The 19,509-nt window shown below is 42.1% G+C and overlaps 2 non-coding genes across 2 annotated transcripts; one reads left to right on the plus strand and one right to left on the minus strand.

The window, feature by feature from the left end:
• Positions 1 to 1,260: 1,260 nt before the first annotated feature.
• Positions 1,261 to 1,335, minus strand: Trnas-cga. Its single transcript has one exon. It is a non-coding gene; the product is annotated as a tRNA-Ser (tRNA).
• Positions 1,336 to 1,448: 113 nt separating this feature from the next.
• On the plus strand, positions 1,449 to 1,523 carry Trnar-gcg. Its single transcript has one exon. It is a non-coding gene; the product is annotated as a tRNA-Arg (tRNA).
• The last annotated feature ends 17,986 nt before the right edge of the window (positions 1,524 to 19,509 follow it).

Below are 19,509 nucleotides of genomic sequence, written 5' to 3' on the forward strand. Positions count from 1 at the left end.
CGAGAAACGATTCGTCTGATAATAACTGGAGATCTTGGTATGAGAAAGATTTGTGCAAAAACGGTCCCCAAAAATCTCACACCACAACAGCGAGAAACACGGAAAAATGTGGCAGCCGATCTGTTAGAGCAAAAGGAAATCAATCCAGAATTGTTGAGCCGTGTCATCCCTGAGGATGAAAGTTGGTTTTTTCAGTACCATCCAGAGAAAAAACGCCGACGTTCGCAATGGTGCTCAAAGGGACCACCCAGACCAAAAAAAGCTCGAATGGCAAAGTCAAAAGTGAAATTGATGCTTGTTTGCTTCTTTGATTCCAAGGGAATTGTTCATAGAGTGGGTGCCCCCTGGAGAAACAGTTAACCAATATTACTACAAAGAAATTTTAGAAAGACTTCGTAAAAGAGTTCTTCGTGTCCTTGCCAACATTGCTGATAATTGGATTCTGCATCACGATAATGCTCTGTCAGTACAGCAATTTTTAACCTCAAAACAAATTTCAGTACTACCACAGCCACCTTATTCACCAGATATCGCTTTTTCTATTTCCAAGAGTCAAAACGGTCGTCAAGGGACACCATTTTCAAACAACACAAGATGTCCAAAAAGCTGTGACGAGGGTCTTGGAGGATATTACAGAAGATGAGTTCCAGAAATGTTACCATCAATTGCAGAAGCGCTGTCAAAAGTGTGTGGGTCTGAAGGGAACTACTTTGAAGAAGACAACAATAAACTTGACTAAAACGGTAAGCAACATTTTTTTTTCACATCAGTCTCATTACTTTATTGTCGCACCTCGTATGTACCACGGAATACACTTGCTTACCATAATTACTGACAGCGTCTTTCCTTTAGTTACGACCAATAGAATACGGTGAAATTGCTGTCTACAGACAGATAGCTTCGTTCACGTTTATCATCTGCAGGTATAGAGCCAAGTACATTTGCCTTTGATGGCATTTGCCATAAAGAAGCACAACTCTTATTCGACACAAGGCAGAGAATAAATAAACTGAGATTTATCACACGTTTCTGATCATCGTTGTCCTCTCTGTGCTCGTGCACCATTAGCGCATTTCAGAAATTTGTTCGTGTTTATAACAGATTTGGAGATTCGAAACGTGCGGCGCACATCGTTTTTTGTTCAGCTCGCGGCGAACTGTTGCGAAGTCAAGCTGCTCGAGTTATTAAATTCTTGAATGAGATTTTCACTCTGCAGCGGAGTGTGCGCTGATATGAAACTTCCTGGCAGATTAAAACTGTGTGCCCGACCGAGATTCGAACTCGGGACCTTTGCCTTTCGCGGGCAAGTGCTCTACCAACTGAGCTACCGAAGCACGACTCACGCCCGGTACTCACAGCTTTACTTCTGCCAGGTTTTTATACTACCTTTGGAAGGTAGGAGACGAGGTACTGGCAGAAGTATAGCTGTGAGTACCGGCCGTGAGTCGTGCTTCGGTAGCTCAGTTGGTAGAGCATTTGCCCGCGAAAAGCAAAGGTCCCGAGTTCGAGTCTCGGTCGGGCACACAGTTTTAATCTGCCAGGAAGTTACTAAATTCTTGATTTGAATTAGTTGATGAATTAATACCTTCCAGGAAGAAAATATAGTAAATGGATTTCAGCATAATTCATAGTAAATTAGCTCTTCGTAGAGAATGTCTCAGCTCCATTTCGTCTAATCCTCTGATCGAAATACAACCACCGCCTGCTTAGCTGGGTGGTAACGTGCTTGCCTCCTCCCCCCCCCCCCCCCCCCATGCACTGAGTCCGGGTTCGGTTCCCGGCCGGGTTGGAGATTTTATCCGCTCGGAGACTGGGTGTTGTGTTGTACTCATCATCGACCGCAAGTCGCCCAATGTGGCGCAGATGAAATGAGACTTGCGCTTGGCGGCCGAAACGGAATGGGACCTCCAGGCCAAAAATGCCGTGCGATCGTTTCATTTTCATCGAAATACAGATCTGATCAAGACTCTCCCATTCCGGCGACGCAAATTGTCCTTGCGATAGGTGTAAACTTCCGTTAGTCGTGTCGTTTAATAGCAAGAGAGAGCAATTCTAATTCTAAATACATTTTCGCTCTATAATTTTTGTCAAACGTAATATCAATGAATTAATTTAGAGTTAAAACTCATCACACTACCATTTGAAATAACAAAGTTACCTGTTTATCTCCTCCGTCTACCTACGTACAGAGCATTAATACTTTATCAGGCCATTCACAACCACCAATACGTCAGAATCATTTTCCGTTCTTCATAAAAACAATCATGTTAGTCTGGCCGACTGTTTCAGGTAACTCACTTGATGACATTGTAATTCTGTCAGAGACACCAAAGGACTTGGAAGAACTGTTGAACGGAATGGACAGTGTCTTGAAAGGAGGACATAAGATGAACATCAACAAAAGCAAAACGAGGATAATGGAATGTAGTCAAATTAAATCGGGTGATGCTGAGGGGATTACATTAGGAAATGAGACACTTAAAGTAGTAAAGAAGTTTTGCTATTTAGGGAGTAAAATAACTGATGATGGTAGACGTAGAGAGGATATAAAATGTAGATGGCAATGGCAAGGAAATCGTTTCTGAAGAAGAGAAATTTGTTAACATCGAGTATAGATTTAAGTGTCAGGGAGTCGTTTCTGAAAGTATTTGTATGGAGTGTAGCCATGTATGGAAGTGAAACATGGACGATAACCAGTTTGGACAAGAAGAGAATAGAAGCTTTCGAAATGTGGTGCTACAGAAGAATGCTGAAGATAAGGTGGGTAGATCACGTAACTAATGAGCAGGTATTGAATAGGATTGGGGAGAAGAGAAGTTTGTGGCACAACTTGACCAGAAGAAGAGATCGGTTGGTAGGACATGTTTTGAGGCATCAAGGGATCACAAATTTAGCATTGGAGGGCAGCGTGGAGGGTAAAAATCGTAGAGGGAGACCAAGAGATGAATACACTAAGCAGATTGAGAAGGATGTAGGTTGCAGTAGGTACTGGGAGATGAAGAAGCTTGCACAGGATAGAGTAGCATGGAGAGCTGCATCAAACCAGTCTCAGGACTGAAGACCACAACAACAACTTGATGATTAACAGATAACGTAATCATCTAGATCTGGAAACATAAACCTTCGAGCGTTACAACTGTCGATTTTTATACAGGGTGGTCAGAAACAGTCTGAAAAGCTTGTAAGGGTATTGCAGGGTGCACTGTGCTGTGAAATAACGGTTAAGAAAAAAACTCGATACTTCGCGCCGCCTCCGATTGCCACTTGCGTTGTCAGTTGTTCTCATACCGAAGACGACGGCGCGCGAGATTGCTCTTCCTTTGACTCGGGTGTCATGTCGCTCTATTGTTCGGTTTTAGGAAAAGAAACGAAGAACGCATTTGGCAACACCATCTCTGGAGGGCTCTTGAATTCGTACGCGCAACTGTCTGATTGGCTAACTTCAGTGCTAATTAACTCGGAAACGGCCCAACCTATCGAAGTTTTTTCTTAAAAATTATTTCTCAACACAGCCCACCCTGCGATGCAACATCGTTAAAAGTTTTTCAGGTTCTTTTTTACCACCCTGAATAGAGTGCAGTTCCATTATAATCAACGAAGCTGACTGCCGTATGTGCCGCTTCGCCTTACGCAGTTCGTCATATGCAGTGGACAGGGGTGTACTTTATTTCAAAGCTTTCTTGCCACGGAATGACTATGGTTTTGATACTAATGTCTTCTTTGCGACGCTATCCCACACCGAATGCGAAGTGTCGGTATGTAACTTTGTATGAGTACCTTTTCTGAAAGAAAACACTATTGCTGCTCGAAGGAAGACTTCTGCTTGACTCTATGGCCTATTGAATTCCCGGAACATATCAGGATTGACAATCTGAACTTGTGCTATTACTTATTCTGCCGAATTTCAACTATTCAACTGTAATCCCACCCCACACGATTAGTGAAACCTTACATGCTTTTAACGAATTATGAATATCCTACGTGTAAGTGTGCTTTATCGGTAACATCCATCCGACCTTGCCAGTGCTTCATACGCCCACTTGCGGACACTTGTAAGCTATGTCTGCTTCGTCAGCTTTTTAGTGTGCATTGACGCCAATACCTCCCATCGCGGACCGGGTACCTGTAGTCTCATCATAATTGCAACGCAATACTATATTCGAGACGGTGTTAAGATGATCCCTGACTGTTGCAGTGGGCTGGGCGCGGCAGCTTCGAGCATCTGCGTCAGTCACGTAACGCGATTTTGTAAACGTCTCTATGGCAACGCCTCAGTGTTGCCGCGCCTGTTTAGACTATTGTTTTCGTCTGCAGCCGTTAGCGCTACACGACTGAAAGGTGGCAAAGACGGCTGGGTGCTAACCGCTGAGGATCTTCTTACGCCGACTCGTCTCAAGCTATAACGATCCGCAAAACAAGAACACTCTCGAACATACATTCTACAAATAATTATTGTCCGTTATATTTATGAAAAATCTGAAGCATTTCCTTTTACCAATCTCACAAAATTTTGATCAAAGAATGTATAGCATGTTTGACTCTTATAGTTACAAACGAAAGGAGCGAGCTGAGGGCAATGAAGCAAGCAAACAGTTCTGATAAACATACGTCCAGAGACTTTAGTTTTCCCCAATATAATGTATTGTGACTGAGTACTCAAATAATTTACGAGGGTTGGAACTTAAATAGTGACAACTATTTATTCACAACCGATACAAAAGAGTTACGTGTTTGCACCTGTTACAGTCCTTCAAAGTAGTCACCAGCGTTGTGCAGAACCAGTTGCCAGCGATGTCGAAGGCGTAGTATACCGTCAGCAGAGCCTGTTCTGTTGATGGTGCGAATGGAGCGGTCTACTGCCTGTCGAATCTCTGGAACAGTTCTGCCTGTCGAATCTCTGGAACAGTTCTGAAGCGAATGCCACGAAGTGGTTCCTTCACCTTCGGAATCAAATCAAAGTCATAAGGACTTAAGTCCGGGGAGTATGGTGGATGGCACAGTACTTCCCAGTCCCATCGACCGAACAGAGCAGCCATAGGTTGCGCTGTATGCGCCCGCGCATTGTCGTGCAAAATGATGGGTGGGTTGCGCAGAAAGCGTCGCCGCTACTTACGCAAAGCCGGTCGCTCCAAAAACGAACAGTAATACTCTGGATTGATGGTCTGCCATGGAGGAACGTAATGCGTTAGGATAACACCATCGCAGTCGTACACGAGAATCACCGTAACTTCCACCATGCTGGGGCGCTGACGTACTTTAGACTTTTGCGGCGGCCCATAATGACGCCGTTCGTTGGATTGGCGTTTCAGTTTTGGGTCGTACGATGTGGCCCATGTCTCGTGCAGTGTCACGATATGGCATAAGAAAGCCTCTCCTTCGCGCTCATAGCGCTGCAAGTGCGTCTGAGCAGCGTCGTCACGCATCCATATCTGCATTTCCGCCAAGTCATGCGGAACCCATCGTGATGCAATTTTTCGCATGCCCAGGCGTTCTTTCAGGATGCAAAGCACAGTCGTATGCGTTAATCCGGTTTCCTGGTCGTTTTCACGAATCGTATGGCGTCGATCAATGTCCACTAACGCGGCAACAGCATGCACTTCTTCTTCAGAGACGCTAGGACGACCTGCCAGATGCATGTCTGCCACAGTTTGCCGACCTTCGTTGAAGGCTTTTACCCAACGTGCCACTGTTCTGTTCGGCAATGCCGATTCCCCGCACGCCTCTTGAAGACCTTGATGCCACTGTCGTGCTGCACGACCTCTGGCACATCCAATCTTGAGCCAACTCAGTTGTTCCTGTTTCGAAAACATTGTGACACCGTTACGTTAGACCGCTCGCTCACAAGTGTCTTTGTTTCCCTCGATTGTGCGCTCGCGGGTGACGTGGGACGGGCGAGTCCATTCGCTTGGAGGTGAGGTAGGTATGTCAACAATGTGTGCTATCAGCGACAGTAGTGGATTCCATTGCATAGTGTCTCCACAGCAGTGTTGCCACTATTTAAGTTTCATCCTACGTATAACAGAGCATAAAAGGATCCAAGCTGCAGATATGCACTTGAGCACAAACACATAACAATGACTGTGACTTTTGCAACAGAATGATGTTGTGGTCTTCAGTCCAGAGACTGTTTTGATGCAGCTCTCCATGTTACTCTATCCTGTGCAAGCTTCTTCATCTCCCAGTACCTACTGCAACAAACATACTTCTGAATCTGCTTAGTGTATTCATCTCTTGGTCTCCCTCTACGACTTGTACCTTCAACGCTGCCCTCCAATACTAATGTTGGTGATCCCTTCATGCCTCAGAACATGTCCTACCAACCGATCCCTTCTTCTAGTCAAATTTTGCCACAAAATTCTCTTCTCCCCAATTCTATTCAATACCTCCTCATTAGTTATGTGATCTACCCATCTAATCTTCAGCATTCTTCTGTAGCACCACAGATATCTATACTTGATGTAAACAAATTTCTCTTCTTCAGAAACGCTTTCCTTGCCATTGCCAGTCTACATTTTAAATCCTCTCTACTTCGACCATCATCAGTTATTTTGCTCCCCAAATAGCAAAACTCCTTTACGACTTTAAGCGTGTCATTTCCTAATCTAATTACCTCAGCATCACACGACTTAATTAGACTATATTCCATTATCCTCGTTTTGCTTTTGTTGATATTCATTCCCATCCTCCTTTCAAGACACTATACATTCCGTTCAACTGCTCTTCCAAGTCGTTTGCTGTCTCTGACAAAATTACAATGTCATCGGCGAACCTCAAAGTTTTTATTTCTTCTCCATGGATTTTAATACCTACTCCGAATTTTTCTTTTGTTTACTGCTTGCTCAATATACAGACTGAATAACATCGGGGAGAGGCTACAACCCTGTCTCACTCCCTTCCCAACTACTGCTTCTCTTTCATCCCCTCGACTCGTATAACTGCCATTTGGTTTCTGTACAAATTGTAAATAGCCTTTCGCTCCCTTTTTTTTACCCCTGCCACCTTCAGAATTTGAAAGAGAGTATTCCAGTCAACATTGTCAAAAGCTTTCTCTAAGTCTACAAATGCTAGAAACGTAGGTTTGCCTTTCCTTAATCTTTCTTCTAAGATAAGGCGTAAGGTGAGTATTGCCCCACGTGTTCCAACATTTCTACGGAATCCAAACTGATCTTCCCCGAGGTCGGCTTCTACCAGTTTTTCCATTCTTCTGTAAAGAATTCGCGTCAGTATTTTGCAGCTGTGGCTTATTAAACTGATAGTTCGGTAATTTTCACATCTGTCAACACCTGCTTTCTTTGGGATTGGTATTATTATATTACTCTAGAAGTATGAGGGTATTTTGCCTATCTCTCACATTTTGCTCACCAGATGGTAGATTTTTGCCAGGGCTGCCTCTCCCAAGGCTGTCAGTAGTTCTAACTGAACGTTGTCTACTCCCGGGGCCAGAAAATTGCTATTAATTTAGCCCAATGATCCACGAGCAAGATACTGCGATAGTTCACTAAAGATAACTGTTGTTAAGTAAACACTTGCCTTGACACATCGGCACTAGAACAGAAATGTGGCAACACTATGTGAAATAACCAGTACCATCTATTAAGAGTATGTAACAGTGCTGTACTTAGCTTTGGTATAGCTAGATACACGGCACTAGGTGTCCTTACATACTATAATTAAATCTACATAATTTTGCTGTCTTTTGGTAGTCTATGATACTGTCACTGTTACTGATAATAATGACACTGACATGGAGGCTTTGAATGTGGGAACGAACGAGTTCATGTTTCGAGTTCAATTAGTAATGATGGTACCATTGAAGAAGACGAAAAACACAAGTATGTACAGAGCAGTATACAGATAAAGTTAAAAATTAATTTAAATATGCAACGTGTAAATCCATTAAATTGAAGAAAATGAAACTTTTACAGAAATGTAATGTTTTTCCTCCTACTTAAAATGTAGAGATAGGATTAATTATTTTTCTGTTCTTTCATTAGGTGAAAATGTAAGAAATTATTAAATGACAATTTTTCATTCACTTGCAAGTACAGGCGTGTTAAAATTTAGGAAAATGATCTGCTTTGAACAAGAGCACCACCATAACTTTTCAGTAGCAATAAACTGTGGGAATTTTTCAAAATGATTCAGCAAGTAATTTAGACTAACGTAAAGTTCATGTAGCAAGCACCATCTGTTGGTATACACTGGCACTATCCTAACTTAGTATCAAACTTCGGTGGCTCTGTTGATTTAAAAGGCAGAAACTTCCCGTCCATCCTGTAATGTAACACACGAATAAACTCTGCTTAGAACTAACATGGTGCCTTATGGTTCTAACGTAGCCAGGATAAAGAAATGGTCATTTCTCTGGCCAGAGCACCAGTAATTTCTCGTATACATCGACGTGTGTAGTCCACAAGTCACTTTACGGCGTGTGGCGGAGGGTATTTAGGTTGTCAATATAATCTCCCTCCATTCCACTTTTATACATGAATGGAGCGCAGAAACATCTGTATGAGTTGTAGCTGATCTGATTTTCTCATCGCGGTCTTTTCACGAGATGTATGGAAGAGGGAGCACTATGTTGCCTGACTGTTGTTGTAATGAATGATTTTGGAATTTTTACAGTAAACCTTTCCACGATCATCAACGTTCCTCTTTCAGCGGCTACAGTGTAGTATAGCGTCTACTACAGTAGTCTGTTGGGCGCTTTAGTAACGCCGTCGCGCTTGTTAACCAAAACCTGACGAAACGGCTCCTCCCGTAAGAAGCCGGGGGTAAAACATCGTAATATAACTGGTCCTTCTCTCTTAGTATGCAGCACAACGTTAGGTAAAAAAAAGAACGAGGGGTAGATATTTTAGGATCGCCTGCGTAAACCTCACGTACCAGGTTTCCCAGCGGCTGTCTTCTTGCTTTTCCTACTGCCAGCTAAAGATTTGGTTCTGGAATGTTAATTAGTTGGGCAAGATGGGGATACACTCACACAATCAGATTCAAGTTTAACCTGACAAGATCAAAGTATATTCTGATAATCAGACGCTTTAAATTTTGAGCTGCATTGATCGTAACTAACATGTCAAACAATCGATATAATCAATTATTGGCCCTCGGGTGCCAATTAGTCCTTCGAAATGTATTGTACTATCGAAACATTAATTACTCAGTTCAAACACTTGGGGCACAACCACATAAAATCCACGGTTGAAGTATGCTTCTATGAGTTTAGATGATTTCTTATAATTGTGATTAATTCGTTCTAGTAGCGTTATTACTTACAGGGTTATTACAAATGATTGAAGCGATTTCACAGCTCTACAATAACTTTATTATTTGAGATATTTTCACAATGCTTTGCACACACATACAAAAACTCAAAAAGTTTTTTTAGGCATTCACAAATGTTCGATATGTGCCCCTTTAGTGATTCGGCAGACATCAAGCCGATAATCAAGTTCCTCTCACACTCGGCGCAGCATGTCCCCATCAATGAGTTCGAAAGCATCGTTGATGCGAGCTCGCAGCTCTGGCACGTTTCTTGGTAGAGGAGGTTTAAACACTGAATCTTTCACATAACCCAACAGAAAGAAATCGCATGGGGTTAAGTCGGGAGAGCGTGGAGGCCATGACATGAATTGCGATCATGATCTCCACCACGACCGATCCATTGGTTTTCCAATCTCCTGTTTAAGAAATGCCGAACATCATGACGGAAGTGCGGTGGAACACCATCCTGTTGAAAGATGAAGTCGGTGCTGTCGGTCTCCAGTTGTGGCATGAGCCAATTTTCCAGCATGTCCAGATACACGTGTCCTGTAACGTTTTTTTCGCAGAAGAAGAAAGGGGCCGTAAACTTTAATCTGTGAGATTGCACATAACACGTTAACTTTTGGTGAATTGCGAATTTGCTGCACGAATGCGTGAGGATTCTCTACCGCCCAGATTCACACATTGTGTCTGTTCACTTCACCATTAAGAAAAAATGTTGCTTCATCACTGAAAACAAGTTTCACACTGAACGCATCCTCTTCCATGAGCTGTTGCAACCGCGCCGAAAATTCAAAGCGTTTGACTTTGTCATCGGGTGTCAGGGCTTGTAGCAATTGTAAACGGTAAGGCTTCTGCTTTAGCCTTTTCCGTAAGATTTTCCAAACCGTCGGCTGTGGTACGTTTAGCTCCCTGCTTGCTTTATTCGTCGACTTCCGCGGGCTACGCGTGAAACTTGCCCGCACGCGTTCAACCGTTTCTTCGCTCACTGCAGGCCGACCCGTTGATTTCCCCTTACAGAGGCATCCAGAAGCTTTAAAATGCGCATACCATCGCCCAATGGAGTTAGCAGTTGGTGGATCTTTGTTGAACCTCGTCCTGAAGTGTCGTTGCACTGTTATGACTGACTGGTGTGAGTGCATTTCAAGCACGACATACGCTTTCTCGGCTCCTGTCACCATTTTGTCTCACTGCGCTCTCGAGCACTCTGGCGGCAGAAACCTGAAGTGCGGTTTCACCCGAAAAAAACTTTATGAGTTTTTCTACATATCTGTAGTGTGTCGTGACCATATGTCAATGAATGGAGCTACAGTGAATTTATGAAATCGCTTCAATCATTTGTAATAGTCCTGTATTTTCACGAGCGTACGTGGGACCGATCATGACGCAGCTGTTTGATGATTTGGTTTGTACGATGTCCGAATGAAAAGTATCTACTTTTGTGCTATTTGGTCAAATAGATTATACATGTCTCTCTCTCACCTGTAATTTTCAAACGGGTAATTGTTCAGTACGTGTTATTGTTCCGTAATCGCCGGGCCGGAGTGGCCGTGCGGTTCTATGCGCTACAGTCTGGAGCCGAGCGACCGCTACGGCCACAGGATCGAATCCTACCTCGGGCATGGATGTGTGTGATTTGCTTAGATTAGTTAGGTTTAATTAGTTCTAAGTTCTAGGCGATTGATGACCTCAGAAGTTAAGTCGCCTAGTGCTCAGAGCCATTTGAACCATTTGAACCATTTGTTCCGTAATCGTTCCGACGTGGTTGATTGTTCTTCTAGTTAACACGACACACGATTACGGAATTATCATCCTTAAATAAATCACCAATACTGCGCCATCAACACTGATATGAAATACACTAGTTCCGTGGCATGAATTTTCATTACTTCGACAACGTACTATAAACTGCGCCCTGTAGTCGCGGCTCAGACACTGCATGACACACACACACACACACACACACACACACACACACACACACACACAGACACACACACACACACACACGCACACTACGGCAAGAAAGGAGGAATGAATTGATTGTTGGTGTTAGTAACGATCATCCTCCTTTACCTCCTCTGCACTACTGCAGATGACGTGTCTCTGAGCACATTTGTTCTGTGCATGCAGTACACGTGAGGCGCCTAGTTGTTTCCACTGCACTGTGTAGAATATGAAGGTTCTGTTACAGTTCACTAACCTGCTGTCTTCAGGTTGATGTCCCCAGCGCAGAAAACAGCACGCAGGTCGTAGGTTCTGTATCTTCAGGCTGAAACTGACTTTCAGCGAGGTTCTGTTCTGAAATAATGTATCACTTCTTTGGGATGCCACTCGCATATTTTAATATGGCCACACGAGAAGACTACATGATCTTAATACAACACCTTCTGACACAGAAAAGTACATGATCAAACACAATGTTTACGAAAAAGTATTTTTACACTATTTGTGGCACGTGTCTGTGCCTCATGACTACCGGAGTGAATATTTTAATACTGGATACTGGCAAACACACACTGCCACAGGCAACATGACTGTACATCCCGACTGCCTAATCCTGAGTGACGAACAGGAACTTAAACAAAAATTGGAAACACATCCTACGACAGACAACGTGTCTGTTCTTCTCGATTGCCTCATCCAGAGTGACGAACAGCCCGAAACACTTCGCGCGCCATACCAGAAAAGGCGTCACCCGAACGCTTCCGAAGTGCTTCGTCTGCAATTTCGTCAGTCTTTTGTTTTTGATTTAAATTGTTTTTAACAATTCTAAAATAACTGATTGATAGTCAGCTGTTGAGAGATATTTATATTAAAAGTGAAGTCATTCCAATGAGTAGTTTAACTAATAATAACTATACTTTAACGTTTTGGCGCCCTTGCTCCGAACACAGCAGCCAATCACAGAGCAGTAGCATTGTACAGGCGGTCTTTCTCACGGGAATGGTACCGAATCTAATATCGGTCACAGGTACCTCACACCACATTTAGTCATCTATATACTTCTTGCATCTCCACTGCTCTGGGAACAGCTTCTTGGAGCCTAATATGATGGCTGACTAAGCCAAAAATAGTACAGCACACACACACACAAACACACACACACACACACACACACACACACACACACACACACACACACACACACACACACACCACGGAAGCTAAGCCGCGACCCACTACAACTGCTCTCAGCAATACTAAAATATGCTTAAAATCTCTTCTACTAATATGACCTCGTAAGAGTCCCAGATTGGCTAGAAATAATCAAGAAATGGTCAAATAAGTGTTTCGTAAGCCACTAGCTTCCTGCATGAATTGCGTTTCCTGTTCTTCCAATGAACCTCAGCCAGGAATACGCTTTTCAAAAAATGTTCAAATGTATGTGAAATCTTATGAGACTTAACTGCTAAGGTCATCAGTCCCTAAGCTTACACAGTACTTAACCTAAATTATCCTAAGGACAAACACACACACCCATGCCCGAGGGAGAACTCGAACATCCGCCGGGACCAGCCGCACAGTCCATGACTGCACCGAATACGCTTTTCCTATACCTTATATTATGTGGTCATTCTACTTTAAGTCGCTCGGGGTGTCAACTCACAGGTATTTTACAGTTTTAATTAATAAGAGGCTCATACATTATATTGTTTATATGTGGAAACTGCAAAAGGCTGTAGGCAATACTTTCCATTTTATTGTGTTATTTGTATTCAAAAAAAGCTGGCTCTGAGCACTACGGGACTTAACTTCTTAGGTCATCAGTCCCCTAGACTTATAACTACTTAAACCTAACTAATCTAAGGACATCACACACATCCATGCCCGAGGCAGGATTCGAACCTGCGAGCGCAGCAGCAGCGCGGTTCCGGACTGAAGCGCCTAGAACCGCTCGGCCACTCCGGCCGGCGTTATTTGTTTTGGTTTGGCATTTATTATCAGAGGATCACTTGACATTTTTCCTTGATGAGGTCAGATAGTTTGTAGGAAACTTGGGAGGTATGAAAGAAAAACAGTTCGTCATTTTCGTCTGTACATGCCACAGACTTTCTGGCGTATCAGCCGAGCGTTAGCGACCTGAAATTGAACTCTATGCAGAGAGAGAGAGAGAGGGAGTGGTGGGAGGGGGGGGGGGCGGGGGGTGTTCAAAGCGCTCAGAAGATGGCAAGTAAAATACTCGTATGGTATTAGTTCTAGTGCGCCCACATTTGCAGATGTTTGTGCTGCGCATTCTGGTCTGATGCATTGCACCGTAGGCTATGGCACACAGATAGAGAGAGATTCGACAAAACTGTGCCCGTGCTCACGAACTGAGGCTGCACAAGTAATTACATTAGTCAGTGTACCGTGGAGATTAACCGTACGTCATCATTTCGTTATGATCTTCATGACCACTGATCGAGCGATATGCGAACTGTCGGCCGCAGAGGAATTATTGGTGTGTGTTCGCGTGCGTGAGCGCGTCACAGCGCCGGGGGCTGTCTACATCACAGGCAGGCTGCAGGCTCGCTTTGCCATCACTCACACGGGCACCCGCTGCTCTCTCGACTCCATGAGCTCCTAAGCCATTTTGTCATAAGAGTTCTAAATCCATTTAAATAGTTTCTTCCTCGTGTGGTTTCAAAATCCATAAAATATGGTCGCTGCGTTTACAGCAAAAGTATGTAATTGGTTTCCGTTGAAAAGTTCCATATTCTTCTCACATAATTCCACAGTCGTTTTATTTTTGTTATTGGAGCTTACACCGCAGGACATTACAACATATAAGGGCCGTCCAAAAAGTAATACTACACATTTTTTTCTCGGCCAATTTAGGTCGAAAACATGCAGAATTTGTTGTAGGACATCGTGGAATATTCTCACTTCATCCCTTGGACCATAAATATAATAGACTCACCCTGACGTCGTTTTCGTGGCTCCAACATCTCTGGGCTAAAGTCACGTGAATGTTGGCAAAACATGGTTGTTTTGTGTTGCGCTTATGGCTGTACTCAGCGTTTTGTCGGGGGAAATGGCATTACATCTCACGTGTAGGTGTTTCTATGATAGTGCAGTTGTGTTTATTGAAATCTGCTGAAGTGACTTTTATATGTTTTTTTACACTTGAAATAGAGTATCACGTATATTAAAGTGTTGAAAGTGATGCCTGTAAAGTCAGACTCATATTACATTTTGAAAAGTATCTGTGATAATTCGGTTACAGAAGTAAGTAAAACTGTTTCTCGTTCCAACGCATATGTTCCCTAAGGATGAAAACCAAAGGCGCCTTTGGATACAGGCCCCAAAACGGAAAAACTTTAAGCCATCTGCACATATGCGCCTTGTTGTATTTACAAGTGAGATTATAATAAGCTAAGAGCACCTATAGTCGACACATGTAGAGAATTTTTTCTACCTTCTAATACTATTAAATAAATGTAGGCTCCAAAATTATTTTCTGAAACTTCAAAGTCTCACGTTTCATCTAAAAAATCATTTTTTTTAAACTGATAGTTTAATCTTCCGTAAAAATAGTAGGAAGTGAACCTTTGACGTGCACCTAAAATTGATACTCTAAAATGGACCTGCTCCTAAAGTTGACAATTTTGGCACCTATAGTTGACATAATTCCCATATCCCATTTCCTTTTATAAGTGACGAGAGCTCAAAACGCAGCGAATCCGATGTTTAAAGCTTTGGCACGAGCCCACTCTTATTGTTTAAAAGAATTTTAACGACATTTTACTTTAATCGATAGTTTATAGTTGTATACATGGAAGAAGCCTGGAGAAACTGACAGGTTTCAGATAGATTGTATAATGGTAAGACAGAGATTTAGGAACCAGGTTTTAAATTGTAAGACATTTCCAGGGGCAGATGTGGACTCTGACCACAATCTATTGGTTATGAACTGTAGATTAAAACTGAAGAAACTGCAAAAAAGAGGGAATTTAAGGAGATGGGACCTGGATAAACTGAAAGATCCAGAGGTTGTACAGACTTTCAAGGAGAGCATCAGGCAACAACTGACAGGAATGGGGGAAAGAAATACAGTAGAAGAAGAATGGGTAGCTTTGAGGGATGGAGTAGTGAAGGCAGCAGAGGACCTAGTAGGTAAAAAGACGAGAGCTAGTAGAAATCCTTGGGTAACATAAGAAATATTGAACTTAATTGATGAAAGGAGAAAATATAAAAATGCAGTAAATGCAGCAGGCAAAAAGGAATACAAACGTCTCAAAAATGAGATCGACAGGAAGTGCAAAATGGCTAAGCAGACATGGCTAGAGGACAAATGTAAGGATGTAGACGCTTGTCTCACTAGGGGTAAGATAGATACTACAGGAAAATTAAAGAGACCTTTGGAGAAAAGATAACCACTTGTATGAATATCAAGAGCTCAGATGGAAACCCAGTTCTAAGCAAAGAAGGGAAAGCAGAAAGGTGGAAGGAGTATATAGAGGGTCTATACAAGGGCGATGTACTTGAGGACAATATTATGGAAATGGAGGAGGATGTAGATGAAGATGAAATGGGAGATATGGTACTGCGTGAAGAGTTTGACAGAGCACTGAAAGACCTGAATCGAAACAAGGCCCCGGGAGTAGACAACATTCCTTTAGAACTACTGAAATCCTTGGGAGAGCCAGTCCTGACAAAACTCTACCATCTGGTGAGCAAGATATATGAGACATGCGAAATACCCTCAGACTTCAAGAACAATATAATAATTCCAATCCCAAAGAAAGCTAGTGTTGACAGATGTGAAAATTACCGAACTATCAGTTTAATAAGTCATAGCTGCAAAATTCTAACGCGAATTCTTTACAGACGAATGGAAAAACTAGTAGAAGCCGACCTCGGGGAAGATAAGTTTGGATTCCGTAGAAATATTGGAACACGTGAGGCAATACTGACCCTACGACAGATCTTAGAAGCTAGATTAAGGAAAGGGAAACCTACGTTTCTAGCATTTGTAGACTTAGAGAAAGCTTTTGACAATGTTGACTGGAATACTCTCTTTCAAATTCTGAAGGTGGCAGGGGTAAAATACAGGGAGCGAATGGCTATTTACAATTTGTACAGAAACCAGATGGCAGTTATAAGAGTCGAGGGACACAAAAGGGAAGCAGTGGTTGGGAAGGGATTGAGACAGGGTTGTAGCCTCTCCCCGATGTTATTCAATCTGTGTATTCAGCAAGCAGTGAAGGAAACAAAAGAAAAATTCGGAGTAGGTATTAAAATCCATGGAGAAGAAATAAAAACTTTGAGGTTTGCCGATGACATTGTAATTCTGTCAGAGACAGCAAAGGACTTGGAAGATTAGTTGAACGGAATGGATAGTGTCTTGAAAGAAGGATATAAGATGAACATCAGCAAAAGCAAAACGAGGATAATGGAATGTAGTCGAATTAAGTCGGGTGATGCTGAGGGAATTAGATTAGGAAATGAGACACGTAAAGTAGTAAAGGAGTTTTGCTATTTGGGGAGCAAAATAACTGACGATGGTCGAAGTAGAGAGGATATAAAATGTAGACCAGCAATGGCAAGGAAAGCGTTTCTGAAGAAGAGAAATTTGTTAACATCGAGTATAGATTTAAGTGTCAGGAAGTCGTTTCTGAAAGTATTTGTATGGAGTGGAGCCATGTATGGAAGTGAAACACGGACGATAAATAGTTTGGACAAGAAGAGAATAGAAGCTTTCGAAATGTGGTGCTACAGAAGAATGCTGAAAATTAGATGGGTAGATCACGTAACTAATGAGGAGGTATTGAATAGAATTGGGGAGAAGAGAAATTTGTGGCACAAGTTGACTAGAAGAAGGGATCGTTTGGTAGGACATGTTCTGAGGCATCAAGGGATCACTAATTTAGTATTGGAGGGCAGTGTGGAGGTTAAAAATCGTAGAGGGAGACCAAGAGATGAATACACTAAGCTGCTTCAGAAGGATGTAGGTTGCAATAGTTACTGGGAGATGAAGAAGCTTGCACAGGATAGAGTAGCATGGAGAGCTGCATCAAACCAGTCTCAGGACTGAAGACCACAACAACAACAACAGCAATTTCATCCCGCTGCCCACCAGAGGGGCGTTCGATGTATTTGTTAGATTTTATAAATGGTTCTGTGAACAAATCCAGGTCAAATGTGGTTCTGACATAATTTTTCGCAAATAAAAAAGTAATTTTTGTTGGAAGCGTTTTGCAGTCAATTGAGAAATGTGGGTAAAATATGATACAAACATAGGATGGCAGACCGCTGATTTGAAATCCCGCCACGTTTTGCCAACAGTCACGTGATTATGTTGGAGCCACACCAGCCCTACAGCTTCTGCACAACAAGGCCAGTCTCTTAAAGTGCGCGTCATTTATGTTGGCGGCCGAGTTTAGGTTCGTTCTGCACATCTGACGTCACAAAACACAGTCAGCCAATGAACAGAGAACGACGTTGCCAGATCTCGACTGCAGAGCAGAGTGCGGACGAGTGTCTTCAGTCTTAGCCCAATTGCTTCATATTCTATTAATTAATTAAACCAAACAAGCAATAAGACTCCTAATTCAGGCGATAGCAAGGAAAGGTGTTTGTATCAATCTCAGGAACCGCTTTTTCGCAATAAAGAACAGCGGTAATTGTTTATTTCCTATTGTACTTCGACGAAGCTTAAGTAATTCATAGTCATACCAACAGTGTTTATAAGTAGTTGCGTGAGATGTTAGAGTCATTATAGAGTTACATTGTTTGATGAGCTGAGGTAGTGGAACGGTTAAGGTGTTGGGCTACCAAGTGAAAGGTTATGAGTTCAAACCTTGTGCGGTGCTCAATATTTTCTTTATTTAAAAACAATATTGGAGTGCCTTACTTCAAGAATTTTATTCGTTTGAATGAAATTTCTAGTGCTTTGCCTCTTCATTAACTTTTTCGCTGCTGCAGACACGTGCTCCCCGCATTCCGCGCTGTGCGCGATTTTGTCATCACTGCACTTCTCGCCTGTGCAGACACATGGTGTTCCCACTGCTTTGACACACTTATCATTCGATTTCACAAAAACTATTGGGCCAAAAAATTTGATTTTTACACGTCTTCTTGCCTGATACCTCACCCCCCCCCCCCCCCACCCCCATAAATGACTTAATTTTGTTTTGATGTGCAGCATTAAATGTAGTAAACCATTGCACGAAATTTTGAAGAGTTTGCAGAGGTAGAAGTCCATAGCGTATACTTTCCATATGGTCGATTTTAGTTGCCACAATGTTGAGAATGAAATGTGGACAAGATATCTAAATTTCATATAATATTTACTGTATAACAATATCTCATTTAATTTAAGTGCCAAATAGGTGTCGTATGTAATATTGAGAAATATTCCGTCTTTCGCGACTGTAATAAAAGTTTTATATACACACGGCGTGTTTGGATTTATTTTAAAGCACTTCCATTGGTGAAAGGTATGGCACATACACAATGGTATTCATGTTCTATTTCTTGTTTTTGTTCCACAGTCGCAGTTTTACCAATGGTATTGAAATATATCCCTCTTCTGCAACTGTAATAAGCGACTTATTTAGACCAGACGCGTTTCTCTCTTTTGAAGCATCATAAGAGGACTGTATTTTGTGTCCTCCATTGCCAAGTCACCTTTCGTAGTTTTGTGCTACGGTAGCACAATATTCAACGTTTGTGTTGGCTCATCAGTGTTTTAGTAAATAAATGCTGTTTGTGTGTGCCACACACAAAATTATATTTGACATAGCTCTGAGCACTTCGCTGACAGACGGGATATTCAAGTCCTAATGTTTTTGTAAGTCCACAGTTTTGTTTAATGTATTTTGTCTACTTCCTTTTGACTGACTGAAGTGCTTTAAAATAAAGCCAAACGTGCCCAGTGTAAGTAAAACTTTTGTTACAGTCGCAAAGGTGGAATATTTCTCAATATTACATACGACACTTATGTGGTACTTAAATTAAATGAAATATATAGGTATCTTGTCCACATTTCATTCTCAACATTGTGGCAACTAAAATCGACCATACGGAAAGTATACTCTATGGACTTTTACCTCTGCAAACTCTTCAAAATTTCGTGCAAAGGTTTACTATATTTAATGCTGCATAATAACTGCGTTGAACATTGAAACAAAATTAAGTCAGTTATGGGGGGAAGGTATCAGTCAAGAAGATAGGTAAAAATCTAATTTTTGAGCCAAATAGTTTTTGTGGAATCGAATGATAAAGAGTGTCAAAGCAGTCGGAACACAATGTGTCTGC

Source organism: Schistocerca piceifrons, chromosome 2, assembly GCF_021461385.2.
Source record: "Schistocerca piceifrons isolate TAMUIC-IGC-003096 chromosome 2, iqSchPice1.1, whole genome shotgun sequence".
In the NCBI taxonomy this organism is placed as follows: domain Eukaryota; kingdom Metazoa; phylum Arthropoda; class Insecta; order Orthoptera; family Acrididae; genus Schistocerca; species Schistocerca piceifrons.